The sequence below is a fragment of the Mandrillus leucophaeus genome, unplaced genomic scaffold, assembly GCF_000951045.1.
Source record: "Mandrillus leucophaeus isolate KB7577 unplaced genomic scaffold, Mleu.le_1.0 Scaffold1326, whole genome shotgun sequence".
Taxonomy (NCBI): domain Eukaryota; kingdom Metazoa; phylum Chordata; class Mammalia; order Primates; family Cercopithecidae; genus Mandrillus; species Mandrillus leucophaeus.
The window spans coordinates 180,881-195,524 of NW_012101284.1; positions in this window are offsets into that span (position 1 = coordinate 180,881).

Genomic DNA, 14,644 nt, shown 5'->3' on the forward strand with positions numbered 1-14,644 from the left:
CCAAGAATAACAAAATGCTGAATTCTGAAACAAGTGCCAATTTTGAATGTAAGAAATATAAAAATAAATTTTCTTACCAAAAAAAGGGATACCCTAAAAATAAGCAAGATGCTTTCAGATAAACATGATTTAAACAACATGTCTAAGTAGGAAAGTTTCTTATTGTTCTAACGATGAAGGAGCTGTAAGTATTGTGAAGGTTCAGAGGAGGTAGTCTTAAAAATGGCAATTAATGAAAGCAATAAATAGCAATGAATGAAATACTGACACCAAAACATTAGACATATATAAAAAGTTTGTGTTTGTTAAATTTATGGATATTATCAGTAGTTTTTTTTTTTCTGCAGAACCAAATGTTATGGAAAACTTCAATGAATTCATTTCGGGTGATCTTCATTAAAAAGAAAATTATGATTAAGCAACTACATCTAAGGTTTGCAAGGACTGATGATTTTAGAAAACATTATCATTTTTATTCACGTATTTTGTTTTATTTTTAAAATAACAAAACAGTAATTTTTACATCCTGAATTAAGCAAATCTGTGCTCAATTAGATCACAAGTATAAACAATTGATATAATAAAAGATACGGCAAGAATAATTTTACATTGCCTTGTTGAAAAGGGTATCAACATCTCAATCTTCCATAATTGAACATCAGAGCTAAATATGTAACATGGTCTCATAGTATATAAAGATGTTAACACATTTCAGTACTTTAATTCTACTCCTTATGCAGAGGTAACTAAGATAAAGTATTTGTCATCAAGGAGTGTCTAGTATAGTCAGGACATACAAACAGATAAACATCTGCAAAATGATGTGATTCTTGATTTAAAAAAAAGATTGCACCAGTTCCACTAAAAACACATTTAGAGTACTATATTTAATTTAAGAAGGCTATGATATTTTTAAAAGGCTGTCAATGATCTAAACAGTTTAAAAGAATGTGACCATGCTGGTTAAAGATTAAAAATAAAACTAAATCAAGAAAGTTGAAGAACTACATTTTATTTTGCCTGGGGGAATGAATACAAAAGGGAAACATTACAGTTGAATTTTCCCATTTAAGAAGCTATTATTTCAATATTGGAAGCAAATTATACTCTTCCTGAGGAGGAACAGCTGACTAAACATGATTAGATATAACGAGGTACAAAATATTTTTACCTTTTAAAATGCATAACTTCCCAACAAAAAAGGGTTACTTATGCAAGTATTTCTCTCTTTTGAGTATATTAAATACTTCAGTGGAAATTTTTGAGCAGTTTAGGTAATTAGCTAGATGATGCTGTAGAAGGATGGGACACGTTTTCAAACTGGCAGAATAAACTAAATAATCTCAATGATCTCAACTAAATACTCTCAATGATCTCAACCAATTCAAAGATATTTTAAATCAAATTAGATTTCTCCTTAATTAAAAATGTAAAGTTCTGTCATTTAAACCCCTTGGTTTTCATTTCTCTGACCTGTAAAATGAAATCTATACCCCTTGTACAGAAAGCACCAACCCCCAAATAATGCAGTAAATATGGATACGGTCCCATTCATGAAGTCATCTCAATAAAATGTGAATTTATCATTGGAAAGTTCCAAGTTTTTCATTTAAAATCAGTAATTTAACAGACATATTGAATGACTGACCTGCCATGTACTGTTCTAGGCACTAATATGAGTGACACACTCACTGTCTGGGAACACGGGCTCAGACATTGCATTGTAAGCTTTATAGTGATTCACAGGAGAGCACGATAATATCCTCCAAGAACTTTTTAAAGTAGTAAGATATTTTGTGATTGCCATAATGATTAGTGAGGGATATTCCTAGAATTAGATATGCCAGAATCACAAACACTAAATAGTGTGTGATTGGGTGATTTCATTAATATGAAATGTTCAGAAAGGACAAATCTGGTTACACAGAAAGAAAGGCAACAGGGAGTCACTGCAAATGGACCCAAAGTATCTTTTAGTGATAATAAAGTGTTCTCAAATTGGACTGAGGTATTAAGTTGTACACTCAAAAGTGAGTGAATATTACATTATGTGAACTATATTTCAGTAACCCTGCTAAATATCCCTATATGCATGCACAAAAATGCACACACTATCTGTTAAATTTACTTTTCAAAAATATTTCGAGCCTGACCAAAAATCCAGAAACCTGAAAGAAAATAATTGAGAACTTTGACACCCTTAAATAACAACAAAAACAAAATGCTTCTGCATGAAAATTCCCTAAACAAAATCAAATGAAAATAATATACTTGGGGTGGAGTCAGAGGTGGCAATGCAGCATTAGTGAGATAACAGGTAAGTGTTACTAATTTAACACATAAGTGTGTGTGTCTCTGTATATAATTTTTTTAGGGAAACAAATGAGCAAATTTATATTGTATTTCAGATAGTCTAAAAAAATTTTAGCATGTATAGTTTTGCAGTGTTTTGAAACCATTAGGAATTGTGACAACATTTGTAAAAGTTACAGATTAAGACAAAAGTGCTTAACAACAACAACAATTTTAAGTAAATAATGTAATATGGAGCCCTGGAATTAGAGTGCTGTCTCTGGAGATGTGCTTGAATAGAAGCATTATTATAGTTAAAATAGCACTGAAAATGAGAATGGGTATTAGTTTGGCCAGTAATGTTAGATAATCAATAAAAAATAGAGTAACAAAAATCAGTAGGTTAAAAAATGTTTTTATGTGAAGAAATAGAAATGACTAGTAAGCATCTGAAAAGATGTTTCACCTCATAATTAAGACATTATATATCAAAACAAAACCATGTTCTCTCATTCAACAACCTAATTGGTAAATACATTTTTTAGAAGTTTACATAGTGTTGCAGGAAGTCAGGGACCTCGAACAGAGGGACTGCCTGGAGCCATGGCAGAGGAACATAAATTGTGAAGATTTCATGGACATTTATTACTTCCTAAATAATACTTTCATAATTTCTTATGTCTGTCTTACTTTAATCTCTTAATCCTGTTATCTTCATAAGCTGAGGATGTATGTCACCTGAGGATCACTGTGATGATTGTGTGAACTGTACAAATTGATGGTAAAACATGTGTGTTTGAACAATATGAAATCAGTGCACCTTGAAAAAGAACAGAATAACAGTGATTTTCAGGGAACAAGGGAAGATGACCATAAGGTCTGACTGCCTGTGGAGTCAGACAAAATAAAGTTATATTTTTCTTCTTGCAGAGAGCCTATAAATGGACGTGCGAGTAGGAGAGATAACACTAAATTCTTTTCCTAGCAAGGAATATTAATATTAAGACCCTAGGAAAGGAATTGCATTCCTTGGGGAGGTCTATAAACAGCCGCTCTGGAAGTGTCTGTCCCATGAGGTTGAGATATGGACTGAGCTGTACCCTGGTCTCCTGCAGTACCCTCAGGCTTACTAGGGTGGGAGAAACCCCGCCCTGGTAAATTTAAGGTCAGACTGGTTCTCTGCTCTGGAACCCTGTTTTCTGTTGTTTAAGATGTTTATCAAGACAATACATGTACAACTGAACATAGACCCTTATCAGGAGTTTTTTATTTTGCCCTTTGCCTTGTGATCTTTGCTTTGTCCTTTGCCTTGTGATCTTTATTGGCCTCAGAAGCATGTGATCTTTGGTCTCCTTTTTGCCCTTTGAAGCACGTGATCTTTGTGACCTACTTCCAGTTCATACATCCCCTCCCCTTTTGAAGTCCTTAATAAAAACCTGCTGGTTTTGTGGCTCAGGTGTGCATCATGGTCCTACTGCTATGGGATGTCACCCACAGCGGCCCAGCTGTAAAATTCCTCTCTTTGTACTCTTTCTTTTTATTTCTCAGACCATCCGACACTTAGGGAAAATAGAAAGAACTGATGTTGAAATATTGGGGATGGGTTCTCCGATAATGTGGCACTCACTTTTGGAAGAGCTGTGGAGAATAGGTGTTGTCATACATGTTTGGTCACATTGTAACTTTTTTGGAATTGTTTTGGAAGGGCAATTAGCCAATAGCTGTTAAAATGAAATGTGACTATCATTTTCCCAAAGGTTTCCCTCTAAGGAATTCACCCTACAGAATATCTAAATGGCCCTCTTTACTAGTCCAGCATAATAGAATTAACGGCTTTAACAAAAGTAAAAATAATAAAAAATGGTTAACAATTTATAGCTTGTAAAATAAATCATAGTGTGCACATAAATGGAATATTCAACATTCAGTAGAATATATCAGGCAACGTTGTGTACACATTGTTAAAATTATTGAAAAGAAGGAAACATACAAAGATAAAATAATATCCTAAATATTCTATTGTTTTAAAAACATTTAAAAAAATATTAACGGTTTCATTTGGGGTGAGTAGGGTTAAGAAAAAGGAAGCAAACAGTTATCCCTTCTTATAATATTTATTATGAATGATTTGCTTAAAATAAATCACATTATAATTATTTCCATTAAAATAAATAGAATAAAGCAATATTTTAAAGAAATTAATTTGAAATGTACTTTGTGGTACCTTTAATACTTTGGTATCTACTCTCATTTAAAATTACTCAGCCTTCCAGAATAAAAGCCCATAAATGGACATTTGAAAATAAACTGTTTGGGGGAATAAATACATATATTTATACCATATAATTCAATGGTAGTAGAATTCTATATTCTTTTTTAAAAAAATATAATATTAACTACTTACCAAAAAAATTTGGCAACTCAAATTCAAAACTGCCATTCAAAACACTTGTAAACAACATGCTTATGACCACAAAAAATTATTAAAAATAATGCTCATGAAAATGTAATAATTCTCATTGCAATGAATCTGTTTTGTGTGCTGAGACACATAGTCAAGGGGAAACAGCTCTAGATTTGGGGGCACAAAACCAATGTCTCATAGCTGTGTAAGCAAATTGTTTGTCTCCGAACCTCAATTTTAATAGCAATAAAATGGTGATAACAATGCCTTCATACTTGTTATCATGATGGCTGAAAATTGGTATAAAATCTCAACTGGATCTTGTAACTGTAAATGATAAAACTGGAAAAAGTGGTCAAATTCATATAAAGCATATAGTGAAATTAATAGTGTGGTAAAAATTTTGATTTTGTGGTTATGATAATTATAATACAGTTGTGCAAGGTATCAATCTGAGGAAAAGCTAGGTGAAGGGTAAAGTGCAGCTTTTTGTTTTATTTTGTAACTCTCATAACTCTAAAATTATTTCAAGTTAAAAATTTAAAAAACTGATATTGCAAAATGGGTTTGATATGTTTATATTTGTTTTTATGATGGGATGGAAGTGCATTTATATCAGAAGAGAAAGAGGAGGCGATCCACATTTAATACACATTGTTTCCTGTCACCTGTAAACTCATTGCACAGCATCTCTGGAAAGAGAGACTGATTGTTTAAAGTACCAACTACAAAGATCCTGGCTACTGCCTTGAGGTTTAAGGGTTTGACCTTTTAAATAATTAAAGGCAAAATTGAGTCTCTCTCTGTACCCAAACAAATGTAATAATTGCAGTCTTATGAACCTCACGGGTTTGAAGTACATTCCAGATTAAACCAGCTCTGAAGTCACGTCTGACAACAGAGCTGCAAATGGCAAACAGCAACCTCTGCCATACGGCACCTGACCAGGTTGCACAGAACGTCCCTGTCCCAGGTGCTGTTTGCTAACAATGTCCCAGCATCACACCAGGTGATAGTTCTCTCCCAGAGAGTCTCAAGGCCAGGCCAAGCACAGCTTTTCTCCTTTCATTTATCCTTTCATGCATTTGCTTTTGCTCCTGATAAGAGCTATTTGGTAAGGCCCTTTATTATTTAACATTAAAGAGAAAATTAAGTGAATGTAGGAAACTTTAGTATGGCTTCATGTAATTAAGCTGAGAAAAAATTTACCACCCAAGAGATATGCAATAATAATACACATATCCAAAGCATAGAAATACTGACAAGTTTCAGAATTTTTAATCATATGTTAGGAAAACATTGTGTTATTACAATACTTGCTTTATTAAACTACAGATTTGTTATTACACTAAAGACTAACATGTACCCTGAATAATTACAACTCCATTTAAACTTAAAATTTTAAATAATGAAGAAAATTTCAAAAATTTAAAAACTGTAAGTTAACATTCCTTTGATGTTTATTATGTGTCAGATAATACACAGTAAGTTAAAGACTTACCGCGTATCATCTATTTAAATCTCCATGAAGCCACTGTGAAGGGGATATTATTATTTCCCCATTTTACAGTAGGGAAGGACCACACTGATGATAACTCGTCGAAGATTACATAGCTGGTAAGTGATGGAATAAAAATAAAGTTCAAACAACCTGATTTATAATCTGTTCTTCTAACCATTGTTTGATATCACCCACCCCTTTCATGGCAATAAGGACTTTAGTATTTTTGATTATTTTTATACAAAATAGCACATCTATGATTTTTGTTATTACAAAAATATGTATGTACATTTATGTCTTCCGGCTCTTACATGAAAACAAACTTTTTGGCTTTAACCTATGTATGAAACAGGCTGTTTAATTACATATTCTAAATAAAAATAGGACTGGAAAGCAAAAAGTTAGAAAATTTTGATAGAAATACAAATGCATATGTGATTTAAACCCTTAAAATAAAAACTAAAAAAGTAAAAAAGCAGTTACATATAATGCCACATTGTACTAAGAGAAAGAGTTAATCAAAGTTTTTACAATTTAAATAGTTGGGAAGAAATACAAAGGCATTCTCTAGAACTGCTTCTTAATTGCACTTTTGGTGAACAGACTTTGAGTCAAAAATTGCTCACATACTCCTCATTCTTCTGGAAATATATTGAGGCTTTCATTAGTGAAGAGAAATCACAAAGATGACAAGATCAGGAAGAGAGTTTGGGAATGAATGAAATCAAGAGTTCCAAAAGTAGCTAATTTTTCTATTTTTGCTCTAATTATTGATCATTCTATCAATGTTCTTATCACCTGATGGTATTATGAAAACGGAACCCAGGTACTCATGCCATCAAAACAAGGCCATGTAAATGGTTATGGGGGACCTTATAAATGGGAAAGCAGTAAAGCACACAATGATATTTGTGTGTAATATGGGTAACTGCAGTCACCATGGGAGGATCTAACTGGGCTTATTTTTCCTGATGTGCTAAGTGAGCCTATACAAAATGGGAACTATCCCATAGGATTTTTTTTAGAATTAAAAAATGAGAACTCATCTAAAATTATTAGACCTTACCTAACATACCACACATTTGCCATAATTAGAATAATAAGTATTATTCTTGCTATTTTGTAAGCCTTATTCTGTACTTTTGCTCCAAATGAAAGACTGATAAAAATTCAAAGCCAAATTCAGCCAGAGCTATATCACCTAAAACTGCTGGGAAAAATACTGCAGGATGAACAGGGGTTAGACTTCCTATCACATATTCATTTACTTTTTGTCCAGCCTCTTAATGTAAGATTAACTTGTCCCTTCTAATATCCTATATGATAAATAAAAGGCATAAGAGAGAAGGCTATATCATATATCTGATATCATGTACTTCGATGATCCCCAAAAGCCAGAACAGTTCTCAGCCTGACCCATTCAATCTTAGGGGTATGCACTTCTGTCAAAAAGAAAGAAAACTATATTTGGAATTAATTATGGCAGAAAGAACCCTTAAGGGTAAGCTGAAATATATTCTAAAGCAAAATATATGTATTGAAAGGTAGGAAAAGTACAAAAAAGATGATCATGATAAAAACTACAGAATATGAGCTATTTAATACCATTTTTAAGTGAACAAGTAAGATAGGTTTTAGGCCTTGAAATTAAATATTTTCAAATAACTGCTGAAATCTGACAGATAAAGCATGAAACAATAATAATAAAAATCATTTTGAAGACACATCGAGTGACTGCAGTGAATCATTCCAATCATTAGAACTTTGTGGAGCTCTCTATTCATATAATTAAGTTACTGCTGTCTGAACTGTAAAAACCTCAACCAATGTGTCAAACAAAATTCACATAGACAGGACTTCCTTGCTTCCAGGTTATAAAAGAATCTGAGTTAGAGGTTACTTAATTTTCGTAGAATAAAAATGACAGGTGCCTCTAATATCTTTGAGAAAAACTGGGTCATGATGTAAATTAGAGGAGGCATATGCAAATCATTTCTAAAGCATATATTTACAAAAGCCAGTATAGATATTATTATCATTAAAAATAGTTCTAACAGAGAGTAGCTTAGACAGTATTAGAAATTTTATGAAACTTGAGGTCATGAGATAGCATTCAGCATGCTAATGTTAGACTGGTGGACTGAAAGTTTATAATTTACAGACACACACACTAAAATACACTGGAGCACAAATGCCCTAAGTAATTATTTAAGTTACATAAGTTCATCAAACTCTCATGTCTACAAACATATCACAGAACTTTAAATTTTAGGTAGGAAATGAACAATCAAGTGTCATTCTGACTGTTAAATTAGAATCTTTATTTTACAGATTAGACAACTGTAGTCCAGAAAGAGGAAAGGACCTCAGTGACATCTCAAAAGATCCAATGAGCTGGAGGACTTCAGTTTTTCTATTCACTGATGTAATTTTTCTCCACCAGATATAAATTTCTGATTAAGATCAATATCTATATTCATTGTCTTCTGTAAATTAACTATAAAACAATATTTTATTTTCTGTATCTCTATTAGTTTTATTCAGCATATTATTAAAATAGGCAAAACCCACCATTATTGAACTACTTTAGATAATTTTCTATTTTATGTGCATTTCTGAAAGCTAACCCTTAGTAGTTTGATGAATCCAAGAATGGAATCAAAATTCCCTTGTTTTGTTAGAAAGTATGCTTAAAATAAGCCGTCTGAACTTTTTGATACATAGAACAAATCAAACATTATTTTGATAAATATTCAAAACATCAAGTTTGATAAATAGAACTAATCAAGCCACTTTTTGATTAATAGAATTCCAAGTTATAGGTTTAGATTTTATATTTCATTCAAATAGAAAATGTCACATTTGTGATACTCTTCTCTGTTTTTGGAACAGCAATAATATGACTTACCTGTCTTTATGTCATGACTCCTATAATGGGTGTAGGTACAATGCTGTGAATTACCTCACCCAGGCATCGAGGATGCATCCAAGGATCTTCATAGCAAAATATCACTTCCTTTGTCATGTTAATTTAATCTCTATCCGTCCCACATAGTCTTATCACTGTTACTTCTATTGTAAAAGGTTACGAATGATGATTATAGAATATGTTGGGGACATGAAGAACTCAAAATAAGTCAAGTCTAATGAGTTGCACACTCACAGCGAGGATAAAAAAAGTTTACTTTTTCAGATCATAAGACTTTCTGTGGAGATAGGGGCGAACTCCCAAGCAGATCCAAAATTAACTTGAGAGAGTAGGAAAGGGAGACTAACTTGGCTTTGATTGCGGTTCGAGTTTCTTAAGCAAGGGAACCAGGACCTGTGTTGCTTTGGTCCCAAAAGAGAGGGCATCAAAAAAGGGCCCCCAGCTAGTTCAGGCGTGGAGCAAAGGAGAAGAGGGAGTGGTGGAGCTTGAAGTCAGTTAGCAATACAACAGCAAAAGTAGAGTCATTTTTATTTTTTATTACTACATGTACCTACCCATAAATGTTATGAGATAAATGCCTCAGGGAAAATCTAAAGGGAATTCAACGTGTGATGCTTCTTTTAATGAATAGCTAAAATGTCTTTATTTTTTTTTTCGCAGTTTTACATATGTCTGCTGAGGGTAAAGCATGCAGATAGAAATAGGATCTTGTTCTAAAATCAGACATTTGGCAGTATAGGAGTGTGTATGTAATGACAATTTTCTTTTAATGACTTTACATCTTTCATTTGGAATACAAAATGTAAATCCATTGAGAAAGAGAGGCCTGTGAGAACAAAGCAAAGACAGCATCAATAAAACATACTGAATGTGCGCACACATGTATATACCCACATACGAGTGTTCACATTTTGAAAAGTAAGCAATTCTTTTTTGCAATTTGCAATTTGTAATCATCTCTAGAATGTGTCATTATCTAAATAAAACACATTTAAAAACCAAAGAAATATAGTTTGGTAATGCTGATTTAAATTAGATTTAAATCATTTGAATACTTCTCTGAGTCTCTTGAATTTTTCTAAATACAAAGAGTGAAATATTTGCTTTTTTCAGTATTTGTTCTGTATTAGAAAGTCATTTAAGGTTCTATCGAGTTAAACAAGTTGCCTCAATGAACAAATAACACAAGATGGATTAATAGTCCATTATTACCACATTTTTGGTATAATTGTAAGAAATTAAGATTGTGAATGACTCTAGGGCAAACATAATACATATTTTGTAGGCTGAGTAATTTGCAATAATTTGATCTAAATACAATTGAAAAAGAACTACATAAAGCAATCAACTGATTGCTCATTAAAATAATTTTGCTAATATCAATACATGAGTTTTGTTTTATAACTCAACAAAAGTTTAGTTAAATGGTGTTAACACAACAGATCTCCCTTCATGCATATCTATTTGTGCACGTGTAAAAGATTTATTCTTCCTTACTTCTATGAAATTGAAATATGATGCTGACTCATGCTTCTTTCTAGCAAGAATATCATATTCAGCCATGAGTTATGAACTTAAAAAACAAGGTACAGTTATTCAACAAAAAGATGCATTTGTAATAATATTTTCTTTTTGTTTTTGTAATTATTAATTATATGTTTACAGTTTTATTTTTCCTATCTGATAACAATTGTGGTTATGGCAGAATCCTAAAATTTTGGTTTAGAAATTAGATTTTATAATTAAATAAAACAACTCATTTAATCACAGTTTCATGGGAATCACATGCTAAATTTGACATCCTTAGTATCTGGCTCTTGGCCACCCCAGGGTACAGTTTGGTGGGCATGGCCCTTGTTCAGTGATAGCATCTTGCCTGAAGTCTTACATCTTGTTAACTTAGAATTTCCTCTGGCTACGGGAGCCTGCTTGACTCAAATTTGGAAAGGCAGGGAAAGAAGTGCCTTGAAATTGCTGCCTGCAGGAGAAACCCTCTACCAATAAGGGAAGGAGGTGAAGAAATAAGCCACAGTAATTTTCTTTTAATGAGATGCTTATATTTTACTACTCTGTTTTCATGCCACTGAAAAAGACATACTTGAGACTGGTCAATTTACAAAAGAACGAGGTGTAATTGGACTTACAGGTACGCATGGCTTTGAGAACCTCACAATCATGGTGGAATGCAGGGAAGAGCAAGTCATATGTTACGTGGATGGTGGCAGGCAGAGTGAGAGAGCTTGTGCAGGGGAATTTTTCTTTATAGAACCATCAGATCTCATGAGACTTATTCACTATCACAAAAAACAGCACATGAAAGACTTGCCTCATGATTCAATTACCTCCCTGCTGAGTCCCTCCCACAATATGTGGGAATTTAAGATGAGATTTGGGTGGGGATACAGCCAAACCATATCAAATATATATACTACTCAGTCGTTAAGAGCAGTTTCAGCAGAATTGAGCTACAATTGTCCATAGCAGTAACTCATTCATTAACCCCACTCCCTTCTTCTTATTTACTCCCTTTCCCTTCTACACTTCCTCAGTTCCTCACCAGGCTTCCTGGAAAAAAATGTGGTAATTTTATGTTTGACACATGGTTAATTCTCATAAGCCCTTACTAGTAACCTTTTAAACTTTAATAATGGAAAATTATAGAAATCAGCTAAAATGTAAATGTTGATACACACTTTCAAATTTATTTTAAGGAGTACACGAATAAGATAACGGTGAAATTAGAAAAAAAAGTATTTTGTCTGTTTGAGAAGGAACTAAAATGAAATTAGAAATATATGAAATAGACATAGGGCAAAGGCATACAAAAGCAGTTGTAGGAGAGGAAAGTAATATATCTTTTTAGTCTGGGCTTTCCATTCTCCACTTCTACCTTTATTTTAAGGAAGTTGACCTTGTATAGAAAAGGTGAGGGAGGAAGAGAATATGAATGAAAGAATATAAAGAAAATACCAACGGTGCATTTAGTGCCTGTCATTATGTAAACATCAACTTTTTAAAAATCATTAAACTGTAATGATAAATTTTAATATGGAAAGATTCTTAGGATATTAGTTTTTTCAAGTAAATACTTTTGAAATAGTTATTTCACTTAATAGTAATTAAGAGTACCACATACAGGTAGCTTTTCATGTTTGTTTGTTTGTTTCCTGGCAGAATATGGATAAGCTCATAGGGCTGTAGTGAGGATAAAATGAGTTCATTTATTTAAGGTACTTGGCCCTGTGCCTAGCACGGGGTAAGTGCTAAAAATCTTGTATAAACACATAAACAAAAGATATTCTAGAAAGAATGTTTAAACTTTAAATTCTTGGAGAAAAATTGCCTTGTCTCCCACATGACCAGTGACGTTAACAGAAACTCAGTATCTGAATGGGTACATTTTAGTTCCAAAAGCCATTTCTTGTGTTCTTATAACACTTCAAAGTAAAATATTTGCATTTAATTCTATACTTCAGAAATCTGGGAAGGGAAGTACATGTATAACAGAAATCTGTCCTCTGCTTGATTTAGTTGCCAACATGTGAGTAAGACTTTAACTCTCTTTTAGCATACAAAATAATATAATTTATACAGTCTTACGAAAGTAGGACATTCTGTCTTTTCCAAAAGCATGAATAAACCTGGAAGACATTATACTCAGTAAAATAAGTCAGGAACCAAAAGACAAATATTTCATGATCTTACCCATATGTGAAATCTTAAAATGTGAAACTCACAGAAATTGTGAGTACAATGCTGGTTAATAGAGGCTGATGGAAAGTTGTGAAAAAGGGGAGATGTTGGTCATTCTATTAAACAGCAGGAATCAGGTTTAGTCATCTATTGTACAGCATGGTGACCACAGTTAATAACAATACTTTCATATTTCAAAATTGCTAAAAGTGAATAGTAAATGTTCTCACCATAAAAAATTATAAGTAAGTGAGGTGATGGATTACCTAGCTTGATTTAATCATTTCACAATATATAAGTATATTGTACCTCATAAACCTAATTACTATTAATTAAAAATAGAAAACAATAGAATTTATTATTCTTTATTAGTTAAAAACCCTTATGTTTTTCTGTCTTTATGTTGGGTCCTCACTTTTGTACATGCCTCACACATGTTAGTGCCGTTGAGAGATTAGGAGGTGTTATAGTACAAAAAACATATTGCCTTACAATATACAATTACTCAAGAACATTTATTATGATAATGAGAAAAGGTATATCAAATCACGTGATAAACACTCACACAAAGAAGTGTTTTGATAGATGATGTTCTCCATCTATAAGATAAAAATCATGAAAGGTTTCTCTCAGCTTCTCCTCCATTCTTGCTCTCTGAACTCTGGAAAATCCTGTTTCTGCAACCCTACTTTTCTGCCTTAATTGAACAGCCAAGTAAATAATTCTGAAAATGAATATTATTTTGATATGAATTGCTTTGAATCTGTAAATCATTTTGAATAACATTGACATTTTAACTATACTACATTTTTTCAATGCTTGAGCATAGAATTTTTTTTCTTTGTGTCCTCTTCAATTCCTTTCATCCATGTTTTATAGTTTTCCTCATGGAGATACTTTACTCTTTGGTTAAGTTTATTTCTAGGTATTTTATATTTTTTAGTTATTGCAAATGGGATCTCTTTCTTTATTCCTTTTTCAGACAGTTCCCTGTTGGCAAATAAGTGCTGCTGATTTTTGTAAGTTGATTTTGTATTTTGTACATTACTGAATTATTAGTTCTGGTTTGCTGAAGTATTTAGATTTTTCTAAGTATAAGATCATGTCACTAGCAAACAAAAATAATTTTTCTTATTCCCTTCCAATTTGTATGCCTTTTTTTTTCTCTTGTCTAATAGCTATAGGTAGGATATTCTCACTCATATTTGGGAGCTAAGAAGGTGGATCCCTTGAAGACAGATTGGTAGTTACCAGAGGCCAGGAAAGATAGGAAGGAGGAGAAGCTAAAGAGAGTTTGATTAAATTATACAAAAAATAGTTATCTAGAAGAAATAAGACTTAGTGTTTGATAGATCAGTAGGGTGACTACAGTTTAAATAATGTATTGTATATTTCTAAAGAGCTAAAAGAGACTTATTTAGATGTTCCCAGCATAAAGATAAATGTTTAAGGTGATTAATATATCAATTATCATGATTTCATCATTACATCTCATATCAAGGTATCAAATTTTCACATGTATCCTAAAATATGTAGATCTATTATGTATTAATGAAAAATAATTATGGAATAATTCTAAAATTCTTATGCTGATTTACAGTTGGAAAGGGAAATTTAATAAAGAAGAATAGACCAGATAGGATAGGTCACAGAGGAACAGGTAGAGAAAAAAAGTATTTTTATCCTTTGAGGAAGAGTAGTTTGTTGAACGTAGCACAGAGAAGTAAGACTGGGGACATGTGCCAGGAATGAGAGATTGAAACAACCAAGAAAAGATTTAAATACATTTTTTATTTTTCTTTAAAGAGTGCAAGAAAGATTTGCA